The sequence below is a fragment of the Hippocampus bargibanti genome, linkage group LG04, assembly GCF_051943395.1.
Source record: "Hippocampus bargibanti isolate YZ-2025 linkage group LG04, ASM5194339v1, whole genome shotgun sequence".
NCBI classification, from domain to species: domain Eukaryota; kingdom Metazoa; phylum Chordata; class Actinopteri; order Syngnathiformes; family Syngnathidae; genus Hippocampus; species Hippocampus bargibanti.
Window position 1 is genome coordinate 6806103 of NC_142737.1, and position 23919 is coordinate 6830021.

The window sequence follows — 23919 nt, forward strand, 5'->3', positions numbered from 1 at the left end:
TCCTCTGCCCCTCTAATGATGCTTGGATGACATCGGAGGTGCTCATGACTCATGAGTGGCTTCCAATGGGACGGATTTCGCAAACGCTGTATGCTGGCAGCTTTGTTTGGCTTATATTTCAATAACGGACAATGAATTGTCATCCTAAATGTTCACGGGAATACATGTGAAGTATTTATGCAGGCAATTAAGCCTCTTTTGCTATAGTTTGTTAACCACATCGCAACAACATGCAAATCCAATATATGATGCACGCTTATCTATTCAGTGTTAAGGGCTAAGACATAAGGCGAGCGCATTGCCGCATACTTCAAAGAGCCAAGGATTGTTGTAATTAAAGCAGACATGCAATTCATTATTATGCCCATAAATCTTTTCTTGATTTCCCATTGCTCGGAATAAACTGGCACATTTGCCGCGTTTCTCTTCATTGGCATTGGCTTAGCGCTTCTGGCTCACAGAGAAAGACGTAACCATCTGAGTAAAGTTGTACTCATCTGTGACCGTGGCAGATGCATCGCTGTGAATAACATGATTATGTATACAAGTGGACTCGGAGGTTTATCATCTTGCCTTCTGGGGACCTTGAGACAAGGTCAGGCAATGGTGGAGTGTTGATCGAGCTGAAAAACAAATTTTAGCTGTAAATTTGACAAATATATTTTGACCTATCCAGTTCAAAGGCGAGTAAAGTCATCAAACTTACCAGATGAATAAATGCAATGTAATTTTCTGACTTGGTCCGGTTCGTTCGTTTTGCTCCCTGGTTCTTACCGTGTTTGTGAAGTGTAATTTCCAACTCTGAAATACAAAATATAACAAGAGAAAGGCAATTTCACTGACTGCAGGCTGCTGAAAAAAAATCTGAATGACTCAGTGGAATATGTTACGAAAAAAATTGAAAATAACTAATAAAAAAGTGATAATTGGCAATCCAATACTTGCAAAAGATATCACTGTGACATCAGACTTAATTTAAACATCATTCATTTTAAAATGTTGCTTTAGTAGTTCAGACTTCTCCGTCCTCACAGCCCAAAGGACTATGACCTTCAACTCTGACCATATGTTTCTGTGAATGCATGCAACGTCCGTTTAGCACAGGGCAACTTTCCGAGATGGTGAAAGAGAGCAATCAGTCAGCATTGTGTTGCTGGGCTGAGAGGCACAAATATTTTATGAGGAAACTGCATTAAAGTTGCAACGCAGTGTGCCAATGTTGCTCAAGGAGTGTTTTACTGTGATCAATGTTCTAAAAAGAAACAGAGTAGGCTACCCCTTCAGAGGAAAAATAAACAAAGTTACATTCATCTTATAACATACAATCGCAAAATACAGTAATCAGATACAAATTATTAGCTCACACAGTAGTAGCCTCAAGTGACAACGTCGCTATACACGTCTGTGGCTAATGCTAGCAACAAGAAAAAAGGTAACCAGTAGTGCTTTTTCATTAAACGTTCGTTCTAAAAATAAAAACTGACACAGTCGTGATACACATCTGTGGCTAATGCTAGCAACAGGAATAAAGGTAGCCAGCCAGTAGTACCTCTTCATACAACGTTTGTTGTAAAAATAAAAACTACCACAGTCGCTATATACATCCGTGGCTAATGCTAGCAATGGGAATAACAGATAGCCAGTAGTAGTACTTCATACAACATTCCTTCTCAAAATTAAAAACTGACATTCGCTATCGTCATCCTTGACTAATGCTAGCAATAGCAATAAAGGTAGCTAGTAGTACTTTTTCTTGCACTGTTCGTTCTAAAAATAAAAAATGACACTGTCGCAATACACATCCGTGGCTAATGCTAGCAATGGGATTAAATAGTAGCCAGTAGTACTTTCATACAATGTTAGTTCTAAAAATAAAAAGTGACACCATCACTATACACATCCGTGGCTAATGCTTGCAATGGGAATAAAGGTAGCAAGTAGTACTTCTTCATACACCATTTGTTCTAAAAATAAAAACATCCACAGTCGCTATACACATCCGTGGCTAATGCTAACAATGGGAATAAAGGTAGCCAGTAGTACTTCCTCATACAACGTTCGTTCTAAAAATAAAAAGTGACACCGTCGTTATACACATCCGTGGCTAATGCTAGCAACAGGAATAAAGGTATCCAGTAGTACGTCTTACACCCTTTGTTGTAAAATAACAGTCGGTTTCTGATTCAGCGGAAAATCTAAGAAAATCAAGTTCAGGTTACAAGTTAAGAAAAAAGCCCACCATTCGTACTTCTTTCACTCTTCATAAAACAAAGCAGACTGGGCTAAAGCACTAAAGTATAATGGCCGACGTCAGCTTGAAGCCATGAGCATCACAAGAGGGGTTCAGCAAACCACTCAGATTCATCCTATTTCTGGTACGTCTGTACTATCAATGAGGTTTCTTTGACCACCTCTTAGTTTGGCCTTTCAGCTGTAAAACACAATACCAAAGTAGGGGAATAATAAAAAAGACCCGTTGGGGTGCTTCACCTCTGTGTGCGGTAATTAATGCAATGCATACGATCAATTTAGCGCAACAGCACGACAGTTTTGACCTGCTAACGCAAGCCCACTGAGTCGAAACTGATATGATGGAAAGCGAGAAAGAAAAGGAAAAAAATAAGCATTCCAGTAGCATATCAGGATGTAGTTTTGCAACAGTGAAGAGATCAAGCATGCCAGATAAGGATGAAAGAGAAGAAATTCACACGTGTTCTGAACGGAGTTTTATTCCATTTCATACAATTATGCCAACTGTTTGCCTGCAGTTACATTCATTGGAAAATTCATGCCCGCATTAGCAGAATTCTAATGATGTATCGTAACACTAAGGCACCAAACCAAATGGAATTGATTTAAGTTTCTTTTATCGCTGACGGATCTTTCTAGCCCGAGGCCTCTGTCTGTGTTTTCTTTGTCTCTGGTGGATCATAGGTTAAGGCACAGACATGATGTGAGTGCGTGTGTGTGTGACTGTGTGTGTGAGTTACAATGTAGCATTCTAGTTTTTGTTGTTTACGTGGGTCTTGAATGTTTTAGTTTATGTTGACTAAATATGCAAAACGTCATGTAGTACACAAACTGTGTTTCTTCAGAACAAAATCCAAAATGTTTGTGATAAATTGCTTGCACATTAACATTGATCAAGCCTCTACGAGGCACACATACAAATAAATGCCTCTCTCCAAATGAACACATCCCCCCTCCAACCCCCATCTCAATTAACTGGAATTACCTTACCAATGGCAATGATTCAACCAAGTGGGAGCTGAAACTACTCGCTGATTTGGTTCCCACCGCAAGTGAGACATCACAGCTGCAGGACAAGACATTAAAACAAGAAACACCAACATCTTTAAATCTCGTCTCGTTTCAAACCTATTGCATTTTTCAAACTGAGCTTTTCTTGTTTTTCTTGTCTGTGAGCGTCCCTAAAGACGCAGCCAAAAACGGCCCTTTATCCTACAGGCAAAACATTTTAGAGAACAGGGTGAAAAATAAACAACTCACATTATTAAAAAAAAGTCAAACATCTGCTAGATTCACGTTAAACAATGAGAAATGAGGCTAACAAAGAGCATCTATGTGTTATGTCATACATTTTTAAATAACACATTTCGTGACCCCCACACACTGCAGCAACACATGTAGACAGAAAAGATAATAATGTAGACCAGCATCTATTTTTTATGCTCTGCTAAATATCACTGCACTTTCACTTGTAGCAGAAATGCGTTTTTCCCCAGTTTGTTTGAATATATGGATTCTACCTTAAGCCAAACCATGTACAGGGTACAATAGTGAGAATGTTATTACCATATACTGTTCATTTATAAAGTACAATATTATTATTTTTCATTATTTAAAAGAAAAACATGATTGTGTCAAACCACATTACACAAACAAGCTCCATCTGTCTGGCTTATTATATCTAACAATCTTATTCCGTGACATTCAATGGCATTCATAACATATACAAAAAAAATATTCAAATCAGCTGCCATCTGACCAAAATAAGTATTGTAGCCCAAAAAGAAAGCGAAAGTGTCCAATTCGAAGCCTATCCAAGCAAAGGCAAAAGATTGTTATGGGGGCTAAAAATTGAACTGAGATGACAAATGGCGCGTTGAAATGACTCTGAATGTGTGAAAAGGCAGACGGAAGGAGAGCCACGAGGAAAAGATGACGTGAAAAATACGTTTGGAGGAACATGTTTGCAAAAGGTCATTGAAGTAATTCTACAATCGCAGCCAGATGAAGGACGGGCCTCACATGACAACAAGCCTTCCTTTGATGGACTCGGCTTATTTCAATACTCTCTGCCATGATGATGAGTAAAAATGACTTTTTCCTGCTCGCCTGGCTCTATATCGGGGGGCACATAACACTTCACATTTCCTGCAAGCCTCGCAAACACACACAAAAAAATAACGGTGTGACATTTATTGGTCTTGGTGTTATTTGTATTCCATCTCTGACTTTTGCACACGCCAGCTTTTATGAGCTCGCCCAGGCGAAACATTAAAGAAGCTCATTCTTTATTAATCCCAGCGATGACAATTCGGCGTTCCCAACACGGCGTACGTTTCGCTGGCACTTTTGAGAGAACATGCGGCCCACGTAACCTTTTTAACATCGCTCGCTCATCCGCACCGTTGTGTCGGCTAACTTTTGCCTTTGTCGGAGAAATGTCATTAAAATAAGCACTTTACATGAATAATGTTTGAGAACGGCAGCCCTAATATTAGGTATTCATAGGAATCTGCAGGTAAGCGATTTTCTCGTTATCATTGAGTGGCACTCAAAATCTTATCTGCATCTACTTTGCCTTGTGTTCATACAAATTCCATCAAATGGGATTCGTTTAGGGTTAAAGCAAAACATTTGAGGCAGGATTTTAAGATGGAGTCAAACGGCTGACTCATGCTAATTTTAGCCACTTTGCAGTGGCCTTGAATAAAGTTTTAACATTTAACTTCTGCAGTTATCCAGAGTAGAGAAAAGCAGGTGTGTCAGGTGTCACTCAGCTAATGAGCGCAGTCAAATTGACTGAGGTGTCTGAGGAGCATTTGATCAGATTTGAGACCCAACTCATTTGCATCTGTGATTCACAGTTGCACACAAGCCAGATAGCTAGCGAGATAGATAGCTAATATACAGCAAATAACTAGCTAGCTAGATAGCCAGCTAGATAAATAGATAGCTAACTAACTCAAATAGATAGAAAGCTAGCTTGCTAATAGACAGCTAACATCTAGATAGATAGATAGCTAATAGTTAGCAAATCGATATGTAGCTAGAAATGTTGAGTCTACTTCAAAAAGTGTCATCAAGAGAGAAAAAAATATATTTAAATTTAAAAGTATAAGCCATGACATAATGTACACATATTTGCACGCGCGCACACTACTAAATGTGACTACTACTAATAACAACAAATAGTTGATAACCAGAAGCTGCAATTGAAGGAGTTCATAGTATGGTTTGGTAGCGGTGGGGTCTTAAAGTGTCCTTGAGAGTTTTTAAAGGCGTTTAGAAATGAAAAGAATTATTATTATTCAGTGGCTCATTTGTACGAAGCTAAAACCAGTAGAAAAAAAGTAGTTCCCGAGGCACACCGCATGTGTTCGGGATTATCTTCATAACTTTTGTCTTTCATGTATTGTTTTGTCATCCAATTTGCATTTATATATTTGACGTCCATGTTAGCGACCAGTTCTCTTGGCTTTGTTACAGCTGCAGTGATTGTACAGGCTGTGTCTAAATAATGCTGTGTTTTATTGTATTATATTCCCTTTAGCGCACCTTTATCTAGTCGATACACAGCAAAACCGCAGTAACTTTTCACTCTGAGGTGTTCGCGTGTCTCCAAACAACTGAACAAATCTAAGGGGACTTCATTACCCCTCGGAAAGAAAGTTTGGGAGGAAAAATGGGTTCAATACATGATACTGACACCATGGGGCATAAACCGGAAAGCAATATCTACAGCCTCTTGCAATCTCAGTTTTGGTGTCTGAAGCCATCACGGATCCACCAGAGCACAACTGCACCACAATTAAGCCGTCTGTGGTTTTTAATTAAAACGAAGAGGCGTCACCCTTCTCAAACTTTGTTTGCCTTCCAGTTATTGTCTTCATAATGCAAACAAATATACTGTTTGAAAAATGATCACATTTCTATCCCCTCTTTTAAATTAGCCTGTCAGAGACACAGTCAGCCTTGTTTCCTCCCAAGCAGTTTGCCATCAAAACATTACAACAATTAGGACATTAAACGCAATGCGGGGATGAATTATTCAGCAGCGTGAAGAAGTTTCCGCGATACCCAATAGGCACAATCGATAAAGCGTGCGACGCCTTCACCGAGGCAAAGTCCATTACAAGTTCTAATGAATTTGAGGAGCTTCTGGACCAAAAAGCAATTTAACATAGATATCTCCAGGGAATGCAGAGAGAAACAAATAAAACTAATCAGCATGGTGCGGAGCTGACGCAAACCTGAGGGTGACAAGCATTTACTGTATAAAATGGGCAACCTTGACATTTATTGACAGCTTGAGCACCGGGCTCAGTTTATGTCTGCTTTGGGGTTTGTCATGTGAGGAAAAAGAGAACTGGAACCAAGGAAAATTGTCACCACGAGGACCCTATAGATTCTCACAGTTGTCCATTCAGCACACACATTACAAGAACAGGTGAGTGAAGTGGCAGTCAGAAAGGCTAAAATTCAGATGGCAGTAGGGTGAGGTAGGGAGAGCTATTAATTATAAGTGTGACCCGTCCGTCTATAGCAATGAACATGCTACTTGTCAGTTTGCAGCCTATTAATTTTCATCCTGTACCGAAATAAGAACTCAACTGATTCTGCCCTTTAAAACCCACCTAAAAACTCACTTGTACTGTTTGACATTTGATTCAGCATGATTCAGACTTAAGTTTTACTTCCTGGTGCTTTCTATTATTTTTGTGACTGCTTTATTTCCTTTATATAATAGGTGTCCATGTTAAGCGCTTTATTACAGCTTCAGTTGTCTTTAGAGCGCTATATAAATCAATATGCATTGTATTGTATTGCATTGTATTCTGTCAGTGACATCTGTCTTAATATAAAACATGCAGCCAGGTTCAAAATTTATATTAATTAATTCACTGCCAGATGATGTGAAAAAAAATGTGTCCACTCCAGTGGCAGGGTTTTTGTCATTTTCACTGAAATTGCAGGACCCACAGAATATTGAGTTTTAAGACTATATAAACATTTAATACAGCGTTAAAAACTTTAGACTGTCTTCTCAGAGTTACAGTAATTCCTTAGTTATATGAGCCTGGAGTATCTGATCTTGAAATGGGGGCAGCTGAACAAAATACAATACAATACAACAGCTGAAGCTTTAACAAAACGCTAACATGGGCAAAAGGAAAATGCTGCCCCCACGTGAAAGGGAATAAACATTGCCAGAGGTCTGACCAGTGCTTCATCGGCAGCCCCCTGCAAGAAAAAAAAAAAAAAAAAAAATCTGGGAATAGCCCTCCATGTCATATTTTCAATTCCCAAATACATTTGGAGATGGCAGTGAATGAAGTAATACATTTTAACCCATCTAGATTAGATTACAAATTTCACATTTTTAAACGTAATTTGGAATTCGAGTGATTATGAAAATAATTGTTACTATCAGTTTCCTCTTTTTATGTGTTACTATTTACATTATTATTATTATTATTATTATAATTATTATTCTTATCATCATCAATTTTTTATTATTATTTACTTTATTTGTATTTACCCATCCAAAGGGGAAAACGCATTTTCATTCAGGTGCACAACGGTCCTAATTCCTCCTTTGAATATGTTGTTCGTTAATGTATTTATTTAGCACTTTGGGTGTCCCTTAAGTAATCAGCTTTCGTCTGTCGTACCCAATAGGAGCACAGTGGAACAAGGATCAAATATAATTCATCTGGACTGATATAAAATCTTCAAGATGACAAGGTGTGCGCAGGATCCGATACTTTATTGGCCAGAAGATGAATGGACAGAGTGAGTAATTCAAAGTGAAAAATGATTCCCCGGAGAAATAGAATCCTCCGTCCTCCCCTTTTTTTCTTCTCAACCACTGTGAAAAATTCTGATGAGAAAATGGAGCAGTTTTTCTTTGCAATCTTAATTTATATTTGGCAGTTAGACGACACGCTGTACCCTAACTGTGCAATCCAATCATGTGGAACCAGACTGATTTTGAAGGCAGAAAATAACAATGATAATTTTTTTTGTGTGGCACTTGTTTTAATGAGTGATGTTCTATGCATGATTTGCATACTTTTAGGTTTGGGGGTCATAGATAAGATCATTTCCATGAACACATTTTCTAAAGGGTGTCATTTGAATTTTATTAAGTCTGAAAATCAACAAAGGATTGCCTCCCAGGTGGAAGAAATAATGTTTTTATTTTTTTCGCCCAGTAAACCGTTTCATCGCCTGTTAACAAATTCCACATTGGGGGATAGACGTCCTATTTGTACACTCGGCATCTTTTGAAAATCCATTTATCGTTGTCGCACTGCTGTTTGATTTAATCTCAAAAATAGAAGAAACTGGAACTGATATCCGTGTGTACATCTAACATCTGGGATGGAGGGACTAACAAACTGGCACTTATGATTCTTTTGCGTTATTTGAAGATCAAAAGCACAGCGTGCTGAACTTTGTTTTATTTTTGTTGAAAGACAAACGCCTGGAGACAAGCACGTTTTATATATGAGTCATCGATGCATGTGAGGATGGAAATAAACATCTTGTTTCAAAAATGATCTTTATGATTCAACCATACAGAGCCATTACGATACGTAACAACTACACTATATGTTGCTGCTGTGCAGACAGAACTGAACTTTGTAATGGATCCGCCAACCTTTTTCACCCTTTTTAATCATTATGCCCGAGCCAATGTTCGCTGTAGGCCACCATCAAGGTAGGGAATATAACTTATCTACTGCTCGCAATAAAGTGCGTGGTTGGCGCAATGAGATTTATCACTCTGGGAGGAAAAAAGGTTTTTTTTTAATTTCAGAACGATAGCATCATTTTATTTAAATGCTTATTTGCGCAAATATAAACAGGGCTTCGACTTCAGCGGGGAGAATGTAATAGACTATCTTCAGAAGATGATATCATCTGCGCTGGTTGCTATGCTAATAGTGGGAAATCGTATTCTGGGTCTTTTCTCATCAAATTCAGTCTGGCAAACACATTTATAAACACAGGAGATTCGAACAGATGCCCCACGCGAGGTTCATTTTCTCTGATTCCACTTGATTTTTGATACCGTAGAGCGACCTTTGACTGACACAAATGTCATGCCTTTTACACCGTTGTTGTCGAACAAATATCCTTTCAAAAGCTGCGCGGCAGCAGCAACTACGTCGGGAGCATTCATTTGCAATCTGGCCGAGGAAACACCTCTCCCTTGTCACCTGTCACCTGTCAGAGACTTTGCGAGATGCAAACCCATCTGGTTCAAGTGAAGTTCAGCTTCCTTTTGAATTCATCTTACAGTCTTTTGTCTCTTTGTGAAAGATTCAGGGCTGCTCAACTGATCCCTTGAGGGTGAGCGGTAACGTAATCGCCATTTCCACGTGAACTCATTTAAACCGCAGATGGTGCCAGTACGGCGAGAAAATACGAGTCAAAAATGTCAAGGACCTCACTTTTAATTTCAGTTGGTCGGGTCTCACCACCCCTGAAAATTCCTTGACACACACACACACACACACACACACACACACACACACACACACACACACACACACACACACACACACACACACACACACACACACACACACATTTATATATATATATATATATATATATATATATATATATATATATATATATATATACATATATATATATATACACACAGTATATTCAGTATTGGATTGGATTGGATTTGCCTTTATTAGTCTCGCAGTGGAGAAATTTACATTTCATATATATATATATATATATATATATATATATATATATATATATATATATATATATATATATATATATATATATATATATTAGAAAGTTTTTTATGTTTTTACCAAATTGATCATGTCATAAGAAATTAATTTTGTCTGACATCAATGAGCTGCTCCGATCATTAATAAGTTGACTTTTTTGAAGTGAATTGACATGTTGGCCTCCATATAACAAAAAAAAATTGACAAAAAATGTGTTTGTTTTTTTATTTCTTTAAATACCGAGTTTCTTGACTTCTCACGGCTAATTCAATTCATCAACAGCTCATCGGCAAGCTCTGCAAGAGCCTGATCGTGATCCTGATCATATGAATCGAACGTGTTGGAGGACGGAAACATCTAACGAAGTAGGATAATGGCCCTCAACGACCTCAGTCTGACACTCGTGCATTAAAATACCCGAAAGCAACCAGGCAGACATGCTTAAGCCGCAAAGTGCTGCTAAGTAGCCCCCGCCGCTCTGAGTAGAATCATTAATGATCTTTTTACAGTGCAATGAGCGTGCGCGCTGGCCTGAAAAAAGTGGACCTGCCCTTCGTTTAATGGGGCGTGCACTTTATAAAAGGAAAGGTAACATCATCAAACGGCCTAAATGATGTTGGATAATTTAAATGTGCTGAACTTATTCCTCAGGTGGCCTCTGGGAATTACAGTACAAAGCTTGACTGAAACGTTGGTTTCATCACACGGTCTGAAAAAATAATTTTGTTGTGGTTTCCATGGGAGCGCCGTCTATGGGTTAAGTGTGACACTCGGTGAATATCATTTAAGAGTTTCAACAAAAACAGATCGAAGACTTTAAGCACAATGTTAATGTTGGACATCATACAGTTGCATTTTCATGCCCCCGCTTTTCTAACCATCGATTCATAATGAACTAAAACTTGTCATCTCCGAGCCTTTCCCGCTTCTTCCTTTGCTGAATTCATTCTATATTTCGTATATATTTTCAGGAACTCTTTTACTACATGCTGCAAGTCATGAGGGAATGTATATAATGTGCTGTGCTGATTGGTTCGTTTGCAACAGAGTTGAAATGGGCTCAAAGTTAGCTGTATGCAGATATGTTCCACTGTACTGCGAACTGAGATTTTCAGTGAAAAAGGGAAGTTTTTTTTTAAATGGCCACTATTTGAATAAGTAGCATATTTTAAAACTTGGTGTGGATCAAGGTAATATTTTTTCATTTTAACTGGAAGTCTTAAACTTTGGAGTGTGTTATCAAGTTCAATGGAAAAAGGGAAAACGGCAATGGTTTGGGGGGGAATTGCCTGTGGCAGATTTCTCTAATCCTGTGAGAGTCACATCAGAAACTGAAATAAAATGTGCAATATGTAGCCCTGCTGGGATGCCCTGGTGTAAAATTGTAACGAGGTGATCTGATCAATGGGAAAGTTGGGGCCAGCGGTCCTGTCAATCGGACCAGGGCCATTACGCAGGGAGAAAGCTTTCAAGAGAGGCTATGTTGAAGTAATGTGATTTCCTCCTACTTGGTGTGCAAGTAGAAGGAAACCACATACGGTATTGGAAGCATGAACGAGGTGTAGATTATTGACTATTTTGCCCTATATGAAGAGGGGAAAAGAAATAAATACAGAGTGGGCGACTGTACATGTCCCTGCGTGAAGTTTTTTTTTTTTTTGAGTCACTGGCTATATACTCGCTTGAATGGCGAGTTGAGCGAGACCAGGTATTGGGGGATACAATCTTCATAGATTAGAGTAGATTAGACGAGCCTTTATTTCTCTCACAGTAGAGAAATTTACATTTCACAGCAGCAAAAACAAAGTACAGAAGCTGCTGTAAAGGCAGACACTCTCGCGGCGTCATTTTGAAATCAAAAATAAAATAACAAACAATGTGACACAACACAAAAAACACAGACATCTGCAATCGTTCTGAACCCTCTTTGTTGCATGAAGCAGTTCTAGAGACAATCAAAGCCTCCTTCCACCAGTGGATGAAGGACGTCATGGTGGAATATACACATCTGCTACAAGCTAAATGCTGAAAGCAAACACAAAGCTATAGCATCCATTGACAAAAACAGATTGTCTCACATCTCACCTACGTAAATCCGCTTCAGTTCCAAGCCGCGACAGGTCGACACATGCATCGGCGCTTTTTCGAGGCTGTGATAATACTGCCCATTACAGGTGCAAAAAAGCACAATCACGCCAGAGCTGTCCAGCGATGACAGTCAAATGGCCCTGACATTCCTCCCAAATCAGAAACTGCTTCATTAACATCATTCAAATGTCTTAAGAACTATATTTTGAGACAGAACTAAATGGGTCAGAGGACAGACCCCTGAGGTACCCCACGTCATGGCCATTTGATCAGATTCAAAACTGCCTCTGTAACAAACAAACAGCGGAAGCCAGCCATGATTCTCCAACCAATACAGAGTAATCAAACATACATAAAAACATAGAGTGACACATTCATAAACTAGCCTGTTGCTGAATTAAAAAGGCTCATTTGGAAACAGTCCACTGATCCGGCAAGCCTTAGAGATGATGGGAGGGCACTCCAGGGTACACGTCTGAAAAGAGCACTCATGATGGAGTTTTATACAAGTAATATTCTCTCCCTAAACGCTCCTTAATGTTTAATTGAGTCTATAAGCGATACACAGTACACCCAGTGTCAACAGCATTTAATTTCCTCTTTTTGAGTCACCGCTGCCTTGCACGTTTGTGTTTGATCCTAACACAAAAACAACTGGGTATGCTGTCACCTCTCAACTTGTCACACAAGAGCTCTCAAACGGAAAAGACCAAAAGCTCCAGAGAAGAAAATAAATGACATGAGATATTTTGAAATAGAATGCAAAAGACTGTTTTCAAGTAACCATCGTTTTGTTGTGTCATTTATTTACCACTATAAAACATTATAGGCAGGATTGCCCGTATGTAATGAATGAAAAAAAAATCCAAATATAATATAGAAATATGTATACGTTTTCCAAATATAAGGCACATCTCATTATAAGGCACTAAAGTAGAGGCTGGGGTTACACATTAGTTCTTCTACAAGGGGAAATGGAGTTGGTGGCCGCTGACAGTAGTTGCGAGACCTGTTGTGGCTCAAGATTACCAAATTTTCCGGGGTATAAGTTGACCGGAGTATAAGGCGCACCCCCAATGAACGGTGTGTTATACTTTTTCCACATATAATGAATGAATGAAAAAAAATCCAAATATAATATATAAATATATAAATATATATATATATATATATATATATATATATATATATATATATATATATATATATATGTTTTCCAAATATAAGGCACACCTCATTATAAGGCGCTACAGTAGAGGTTGAGGTTACACATTAGTTCTTCTACAAGGGGAAATGGAGTCAGTGTTGTGGCTCAATATTATTTCACATATAAGACACACCTGCGTATAAGGTGCAGGGTCATCTTTTGAAGAAAATCAAGCCTTTTGTGTGCACCTTATACACAGGAAAAATACCGTATTTTCTGGTGTTCTTCCTGCACACTAGTTGTCAACTCGCGTATGTTCTTATATTTCCTAGCAGTCTCTCTGTTACATTTCACAGGTCAGTCTTAGCCACCTGGATTGGAGGAGGATATTCGTGATTGTGGGCGGCCCTATTGTTTTTATGTTGGTCACCTCAAAAACAAAACAAACTCTGTAAACAGTAACTGCCCACTTGCAGATTTTTTTTTCTCCTTATGCGCATCACATTTTTTAAATCACCGTGTGCCTGTAAATTATATCACACCAGTTTGTGTCCCTGCTGCTTTTCAATGACTGCTTGGTGGCATTTGACAGGTGACCACCTGCCCTACCCCGCTGCGAGCCCTCCGCCATGGAGGGGCATGCAGGCAATGACACAGGAGGAAAAAAAGTTTGTGAGTTTGTCTCTCGTACCGAAAAAGTTGTCACTGGTGAAAGAGTCAAGAAAGTGTCTTGTACGAAAAATGATTTATGTTTACCTGAATATACGAGTTAGTCAGAATCAGCGGTCTGCATCCTAATATCCAGGGAGCCTAATCAGGAAAAAAAAAAGACACTTAGTATAAACTCTTTTTTTTCCTCCTTGTCTCATTAGACCCTCAAATTATGGTGACTCTGATTTTGAAATGGGTGCAAAAAAAAAAAGCATGATCGGAACATCCCTAGTTGTTTGTTCATACGACCTAGTCTTAGTCTTTCGTGCTGCAGGTGGCTCTCAGCACGTTGAGCAATCAGCCTCATTACTTTGCCAGCTATAATCAGATGCACAGCTGGTCACCTAAATGAGTGTCTGCCACATTTTTATCTTTAAGAGCGTAGTGTCGTAGTTTTAACTTTGCAAGCTGAGTTGATTGTGGTGCATTGCGATCCTGATTGCATTTGACAGCACCATATCCTTTTTTAGCTCATAATTATAATTTTGCTGTATAATGGAGTGACCGAGTCCTCCTGTATATACAAAAACAATTATCCACAAAGACCGGTCTCAATGCCACACCTAATTATACTCAAGGACCAATTCTCTTCTATTTATTCCATTCATCTTATACTGAAGAAAAATGGTGAGTTGAATGTATTTTTATTTATCTCACTATGAATAGGGAAAATATATACCTTACTATAAGAACAACACAAATAACCATATAATACATTTAACCAGGCTGATGTAGAGTACCTCCCTTTTACCTCCTATCATGAAGCAGCATAAATGGCAATAAATGAAATCCCTTGAGCCAAGAGTGAGCTCCTGTGAGTCATTTCTGCATTGTCAAAATCCATGCTTGCATGTTTTTTCCCCTTCATCGGCTCGTAATCCAGCCATGCCCTTTCATGAACGGTTGGATAAAGAGACAATTGGAGAGCTATCATTTGTATATTTTTATCAAATTCTCTGTTACACATTATCATGATGCATCATTTCCCAGACTGAGAATGAGTATTAACATTTGAGAACATCAATATATACGTATATATAAATCAATATCATATTTTCCGGTATATAACATGCACTGGAGTATATGGCCCAGCCCCAATGAATGGTGTATTTTCAAACTTTCACCATATATAAGGCGCACCGGACTATTAGGCGCACCTTCAATAAAAGCAAAAGTTTTCCAAATATAATATATAAATATATAAAGCTTTTCCAAATATAGGGAACACCACATTATAAGGCGCTACAGTAGAGGCTGGCTGAGGTAACATACGACTTCTTCTACAAGGGGAGATAGAGTCGGTGGCTGCTGACTGTAGTTGCGAGACATGTTGTGGCTCAATATTACCTCACATACAAGGCGCACCGGCGCATAAGGTGCAGGATCATCTTTTAAATAAATCAAGGCTTTTAGGTGCACATTATATGCTGGAAAATATGGTTTTCTCTCTCTCTCTATATATATATATATATATATATATATATACATACCGTACACATACTGTACGAATATAATTTAATGACAGTATAGGCACGGATACAAATAACATTATTGAGATTTGTGTATCTTAGCTCCATTATAACCAGAAATATCAACATAACGGCCCCACTGACAAGATAATACACAATCAAGGTAGTAGTATTCATCCACCAAGACCCCCCATTTATAAAATCACCCAATTAATGAATATATGCATGCCAGAGTCAGAGAGTTGGCATATTTGAAATTGCAGGTATATCATTTTTATTGACATAGTTTTCATGTACCATTAAAATAATCTATTTTTGCGAACACATGGGGAGATAATGCAATCTTGCCAACGTCCGCTGCCTATTATAAAAACAATCGGTGTTAACTCAGCTTCACATAAATCAATCCACAGTGTTCTCTGAGGTGTTAGAATATTCCATTAACTCTCTGCATGCGCACACATTTTACATACTAATAAATGTGACAGTGGGGGGAATTGTTATATCGTCGCCGTATTCTTTGTCATACAGGTACCCGGGGAACGAAAGAAAAGATGAGCCAAGGATATTTGCTACGATGATGACAATTGTTTGGTCATATGTGTGGCCTGTTCACAATGGAAATAGAAGATGACATTCGCCGCGTGCGCATGTGTGTGTGATGCACCTCTGAGGAATCAAAATAATTGAAAATGGAGCAATCAAATTAAGTGATTGGCCCGGAACAATATAATAATCACTTAAACTCCACTTCCAGGTGGCTTGATGACCTTATGCCATGGGCCCTATCAAACATCCATCTTGTCTTCACCGTGATTGTTTTAATCCCGTTTTGGGATTAAGTTGATTAAATTACTGTCGGGCTGGCTCGTAGTGAAAAAAATTGTCCTTCATATTGCAGGGTCTCAGTGGAGAATGGAGGAATCTGCAGGCCTCGGATGAAATGTGGCTGTCTTCATGCGCAAACTGATCAAACCCAAGAACAAAAAAATAGGTGGTTTTGGAAAGTTCAGACCTGTCAAGAAAGCCAATAATTACTTGTGACCTTTTCAAGTTCCGCTCATCTCTGCTCACCTTTCAGGCCGAATGAGTGATTATCACACTGCATGATTTCATCACATCAAACTGGCAGAGAGACATTAGCTTCACACAGAATAAACAACAGCTTCCAGAAAAAAAATGTACCATAAAGCACATTTAAAGCTCATCTGGTTAAATATGACCAGAAAAGCTTTTTTTTCCTGTGTAGCATCTGTCATATGTCTAGACATATTCATGTTAGCCATCTTTAAGGCCTCTGGTGGGTTAACGCAAGGCTATTCCTTGTCGCAATAAGAAGCGTTAGCCACCTGCTAGCTTGTGAGCAAGCAGATGTACGGGGATTCTCTTGGCCTGTCACGTAACATATGTAGCAAAGAGACAATGTCAGAAGAACTCGGGTTTTGTTGTCATTATAGTTAACTTTTTTGACATTACCTTTATAACAACTTCATTCTTGAATACAGTAAAGTCTCGTTATATCGATATCGGTTATAACGATAGTACCGCTTATTACGATATTATTTTCATTTCCCTTGCACATTTCTAGTCTTTTTATGTATAATTTGTACCGTTTAGTACGATACCCGGTTGTTACGATAATCCGGTTATTACGGTGCTCCTTTTCATCCCCCGCCGGCCATTTTTGTTGTTTACATCGATATATCCGTTGCGCCATTGGTCAACTTGGTCACGTGTCTTGTTACGCTCTCCCGAGCAGACGCCATTTTCAGACGGCAGCTCGTGTGTATCAGACGGCTGCTCGTGTGTCTTCAACAATGGACTGTTTTGGATGCCATCAGAGCAATTTCCAAAGCGTGGAGCACGGTGTCCGAAAACACCATCAAGAACTGCTTCCGTCACTGCAAATTTGAAAATCCAGGGTGCAGTGAGGAAACATCTGCAGCTAACGAAGAGGATGACGACAACATTCCTCTTGCAGTGTTGGCTGAAAAGCTAAAAGTCGCCGACATTGCATCGTATGTCGCAGTCGACAAAGACATTGCGACATTCCCAAGCTCATCAGATGCGGATATCGCAGCGGAGGTCAAAGCCAAATATGCCACAGGAGATTCCCGTGATGAAGATGATGCTGATGACGATGAAGAAGAAGCGACTGAATGCACACCTTTTGCAACTTCGACAAAAGCGTTGCAAGGGGTTGCGGACACGCGATCTTTCTTTGAATCCGTAGAAAATGCATCCGGTTTTTTAGAAACGTTAAACAAGATGGAAGTGTTCATATTAAAATATAAAAATGGGAAGCAGAAGAAGATTGATGACTTTTTTAAATAGCTTACATACATACTAATTGCAGTGTTATGTACATGTACTGTTACATGAATGCAAGCGTTTTTTGCAACAATGTTTGTTGTTTTGTCTGCTGAAGCGTCATGATTTTGAAAATGACTGTACATTCCATACTGTGCATTAAAGGGCAACCAACATCACTTTTTGTGTTTCTTGAGTCAGTCAAAAAGCTGTTGTAACGTCACAGCTGCGCGCCGGCATTCTATTCAGCCACTCTCGAACGTCACGTAAATTATGTAAACGTTGCAGTTTTGGTTTTTCATCCATGTACAGTATTTAATTGTGTTGCATCCAGATATCTTTATTGTTTGCAACAATCACTGTTTTTCATATGATTGTACATGCTGGCGTTCGTGACTTCGTGTGAATAGAACTTGACGATTTAGCATTGGTTGGTTGCATTTTTGAAAGGAAATAGTCATTAAAAAGTGTAAAGACGTTTTTATTTTATGCACAACTTTATTTTTCACTTCACTACTGTACAAAAAAACATGTTAGATACGCAATCCATGAACCCAATGATGAAATTACATGCCATAACAAAGACCCCCCCCCCACAGGATCGGATATATCGATAGTCCCGGTTATATCGATATTTTTTCGGATTCCCTTGCGTATCGATATAACGAGACTTTACTGTATTTTACGAACTTAATTGGTTCCCAGAAAGTGTGTGTAAGGCCAAAAGTGTGTATTCCAAACATTAATTTCCCATAGGAAACCATTAAAATGAGAATAATCCGTTCCCATAAAACATAATTTGCAACTCAGAAGTCTGACTTTAGTCATAAAATCTGAGAATAAAGTGAAAATCTTGTCAACCATATTTTCCTTTCTTCAGTGGCCCTAATCCTCTTTCGTACGTCTCCCTTTCCTGTGTGTGTGTGTGTTTGTCTGTTTTCTACCCCCCCCCCCCCCCGCTCACTGCTTCGTGTTTCCTGGAACGTGTGTCCGCTCCCTCCTCTACCACAGATCTTGACCAATCACGTGCGGCTTTAACCGAACACTGGGGATGGAGAATAGAGGACAAAAAAAGTCGGCGGACATTTTCAGCTCCTTATTAGGAGCTCCAATATCTGGCTCGTTCGCGAATGATACATCACTCATTCTGGCGCTCCATGTGTTTCCTGAAAAATAGTTCGTATGCCAAGATTATATTCTGACGAATTTAATGTTTGTAAGGCGAAAAGTTTGTTAGCTAAGGCGTTCGTAAACCGAGGTATCACTGTATTGTCTAAAAATCTGATTCCCACATGCCATTGCGCATTTTTCATGACATTATATGGAAGTATATACTGTAAGTGAGCTAGCCATGCCTATCATCCTTCCCTTCAGATAGTCTGATGGCACGGCTACTTTAGAGTACCTCGTTGTTGGCCATGGCTACACACAATTCACAGAGAGAGGGCAAAGGAGAAAGGATGTAAAACGATTTATGAAAAAGACTGATGTGATAATCTCTGTGCTGGTGTAGATCCCTTAGAACGCCTCATTGTTTCTACATGCATGTCTGCAATCTAATTTTTGATGGTAAATATATTTATTTTAATATATGAACTCACAGTATTTTAGTTATTAAACACAAGTGGTTCCAATATTTCCACAAAACAAAGCTACATTTGATTGAATTGATGACAAGAGTGTCACTGTGCAGGTGGCGTCTGTTATAAAATATAATATTAAAAGCATTCGCGTTTGTTTGTGTTCCCATCCCCTTTGTATTGATGTTTAAATTTATCATGTGGTACCAGCTTTGCACCGTTTATTTTCTTCTCTCCGCTCAGCCGCCTCAGATCGGGTCAACAGCTGCGGGCATTTTGTAAAAGATTTGTTTGCACCTCCATTCAGAACATGATATCATGATCCATTTAGTCATGTCCGTGTTGATTAATGTTAGGACAATACTGCCAGCGTTAGCCTAACATGCTCCTGCAAAGTTTTATTGTTAGTCGGACATTTTAACCGCATGGCATTGGACTATGGAATGATATCAGTTTGAATAGTTACGTACAAAACACAGAAAAACAAGATACCATCTTACTAAGATTGATACTTGTCTTATTATATCCTGCCCTTAGTTTAGTATATATATATCAAGAAATTATGAACATTTTTATCAGTATGTGCTTCAGTTTTGAGTCAGTGAATAATGTAAATGAGCCAATCAACTCAGAGGCATATTTAATAGCAACACAACTTAATTTGCTGCCATTCCCAAATTTATTCGGGAATGTTGTCTTTCTACTTCTTCCTTTCCTTTCCTCTTCCTTCCATCACTTTGCTGCTGTGAAATGTAAATATCTCCACTGGGAGACTAATAAAGGCTAATCCATATCATACGGCAACTTCCTTGTTCCCCCACAGCTCCAATGGAGCCAATGACAAATATGCAATGTACTTTTGTGCAGCGACGGCATGTGGCCATGTCATTCCTCTCACTGTAAGGGATCTAACATGTTTCTTCAGTCAGCATAAAAAGCTCCCTAACACCAGCATGTAAGCGTTCCCCCATGGAGCCCAAGGGTAGGAGGAAACCTTCGCCACATTCAATACAAATGAAACGGATAAGCCATCCGAGTTAGTGTGGCTGAAATGCAAGCCAAGCAAGAGCTGTCTGATCCTGAGAGCCCTCTTGAGGTCATGGAGACCTTGATGGTTGACGCTATAATCTGGAATAAAGGATGCCTCGAGGCTTGGTTAGTGCCACTCAGGAGACAAGAGGTTTTTTTTGACGGGGTGGGGGGAGTAAACGTGTTTTGAAAAAAATATGAAATCTAACCAAGTGAATCCCAATGTATGTTGATGTATCACCGCGTATGTTGCACAACACACCATAATTGTGTACATTTGTTGCCATTACCTGAGTTCACTGCTCACTGGCAGACGAGACATACGCACATTGAAAATGTCATCGTGAGAAAAAAAGTCCTCCTCCCATTCCGTATGATAGGGATACTTTTTTTCTTCTTATTTTGTCCAGCTCCCCCATTCATTTTTACACACTATGTTACGTTTAAGAGAAAAAACCGAAACATTAGGATGTAACTAACAACTACATTGTTAACGTTGCATCGCTAAGGGTCGTTGTTTGAGCACGGAGTGTAGCTAATAATGAGATGTCATTTGATTGGTTATCCGGTCTGTCAATCAAGTGATGGGATAGGCTGACGGTTTTTTTTAACGCAACTTTATTCGTATCGCGTCAGTTCATGACAATGTCACTTCACCTTGTCATGCGATCGACCAATTGTTATGAGGAGATTGACGTATTGAGCACAGCAATTAACTGTGATCGGAGTGCTTCCAGAATTTGACTGTAAATTGAAATTACCTTGGGAATTGAAAGTTATTTAATGATGTTGTCTGGAAAGTTGACATGAGTACAGTAGACCAAATGTGAAGATGCACGGTTGTCCGTATGAACTTGAACGTGCTCAGTGACAGATCATTTCAGGAAAGTAAAACATGCATAGTTTTTTTTTAATGCTGGAATATGAATTAACATGACTTTTTTGTTTCTTTGTCTGGGGGCTGGCCTTGTGAATCTCATGTTGGAGAACCACCTGGCATTTTAAGATATATCTGAGTAATTGCAACAATTATGAGAGCATGGAGCGAAATGGAAAAACAAGTGACGCAATGGTTTTAAAAAAACAGAAAAGCAATCAAGGGATGAGAAATAAATACATAGAGTTGAATAATGCCTGCCTATGCCTGAGCATAAAAAGGCCTAACAGGGAAAAGTCATAACCACACTTCCCATTTTTTTCCCGTTGTGGTTGCACACAAAAAAAAAGAAATAAATAACAAAAAGTTTCCATTGCACTTGTATTATGGCACACTGAGCATTGAATTCGTCATAGATCCCAAGCAAAAGTAGGCCAGGTGCTGCCGCACACCTGTCTCCTTGACGTATTTACAATTGTACTGCCATCCATTTAAAAAAATGCACACACCTAAACACACTAGCACACGCTCATAGGCCCCCCTCCCACACACATACACACGTTCTCCAGCCCATGCCGGTTTCTGGCGCTTTTTAGAAAAAGGGTAATCGGGATAATTAAATCTCCATTGACAGCGCAATTGAGAGGCAAACAGCATGCGAAAGGTCACACGGGATATTGACGTGCATTTCGGAAATAACATGCACACATGTAGTCGCTGTGCAATCAATACCCATTTGTGAATGTCCCCTTTTTGAATCTCATGACTTGAAAGTGACAAAATGTGCACAAAGTTAATTTATTTTGATATTGCTTGGAAAAGTAGTTATTAAAAAAAATCAAAACAATGGGGTGGGGGAAGCTAAACATCGTAACTGTAAATCAGAAAAGAGCAAGGTACAAAGCAAAAACAGCAAATAAGAGGCAATTCATTTATCTTAAGATCAACATGACTAACAGAACGAATCAACAAAAACACATCATGACAGCAGATCACATTTACAAACATGCTTTTCGCCTACAATTGACAAATAATGGAAAAAAATAACAATTAAAAAATGTTGGACTAAACACTGACAAAAATAGGTTTTTGTCCGACAGTGTTATCAGGTCAACTGCTGATGGACAAATGTAAGAGGAAAGGAAGAAGTAGAAAACCAAAATACAGGACCTGCTGTAAAGGCACCCACTCTCACGGCGCCATCTTCAAGTCAAAGCAACAACAAAAACTAAATAACAACTAATGTGACACAACACAAAAAGACAGTGACTCCATTTTAAGCACTTTCTGCAGCCTTTTTTGTTGTATGAAGCAGTTCTAGATGAAAGAGGAGAAGATCAAAGCATCCTTTTCGCCAGTGGATCAGGGACGTCATGGTGAAATGTGCACGTTTGCTACAAGCTAAATGTTGAAAGCAAACACGAAGCTGTGGCATCCATTGACGAAAAGAGTATGTCTCACATCTCCTGTCCCACGTAAATCCGCTTCAATTCCAAGCTGCCACAGTTCCATATATGCATGAATACAAGCAAGATTGTTTCTATTGATGATATATGAAGACGGAACAGAGGATCTTTCATCCGTTGCACCATTCATTAGTTTTTCTTGTTTTTTGTTTAGTTTTCTTTGGTGGGGCTCTGGGAGGAGTGACTGATTGACATGCCAACCTGATTACCAATACGAACTCGTTGACTGACAATTCCAGTTTAGATCGATGGACTGACCAAAATGGATATCACTGACGGATGACAAAATGATATAAAATGCCCGCCTTTGCGTGTATGTATACCCCGGTCTCCTGCCAGGACTTCCAAATACGGGCATGCTGAAAACTGATGCATCGTCATTTGTCTGTGCTGTCACACGACCGCTTCACATTGGGACAGCCCAGTGAGAAATGAGCTTTCGAGTTGGAAAGCTACCTCTACACTTAACGTGGAACATCACTTTCTGCTTCTTTCATTTCAGTGACGTCGATATCAATACATAATTTTGACGCATGTATGCAAATGAGATCGAATTTGTCATCATTATATCATCATCCTGTGCATTTGCCAAGTAAATGTGAGGCGACAGGAGGCAGATCGCTCAAGTTGGAATGAAATTGCCTCCCAGCAGGTAAATGGTATGACAGGAAAGAGAGAAGAAATGGAGGGTGAGGGGGTGGGGGTGGGGGAATCGGGGCCGGGTGGGGTTATGAGGCAGGTGGATCTGTGACGGGTAGTGGCTCCCTCCATCGAGTAAACCCATTAATGGGGTAGGGGATGAAGGTGGGGAGTGTGTTGGACCTGCCACCAAAGTTATTTGCAATCTGTTTGCAAGGATGTCCACAGAGGGGGGGCGGGGGGGGGGGATAACAGGACGGGGGACAGAAGAGAGCAGATCTACTCTCCTCAGAATTCCAGGAAATTAGAACTATATAGTGTGTATGTGTGTGTCTGGAGGTAGTTGCGGATCGACAGGATGAGAACAGGCCAGAGGAGAATGGGGGGACCAGAATCTATTGTGTCATTTTGTTGCCTCACAGGCCAATAGGGAATGTCCCAAACACTGAAATTGGCATTGGAATTAAGTGCCATACAAAAGAGGTGAGAGAGGTGATTTGGCATCTGTGAGCGCAGAGCAGGAAGATGAATTATAAAACACCGCTTTTGTTGGGATGTCTAGCCAGAAGACTAAAGTGCATCGTTAG

The 23919-nt window shown here is 39.4% G+C and overlaps 1 long non-coding RNA gene across 1 annotated transcript; it reads right to left on the reverse strand.

Annotated features, from left to right (window-relative positions):
- Window positions 1-573: 573 nt before the first annotated feature.
- On the reverse strand, window positions 574-20868 carry LOC148898845 (uncharacterized). The gene is made up of 4 exons (XR_016114648.1): window positions 20641-20868; window positions 14008-14061; window positions 707-801; window positions 574-623 (listed from the first exon to the last, which is right to left on the reverse strand). It is a non-coding gene; the product is annotated as an uncharacterized LOC148898845 (long non-coding RNA).
- Window positions 20869-23919: the final 3051 nt, after the last annotated feature.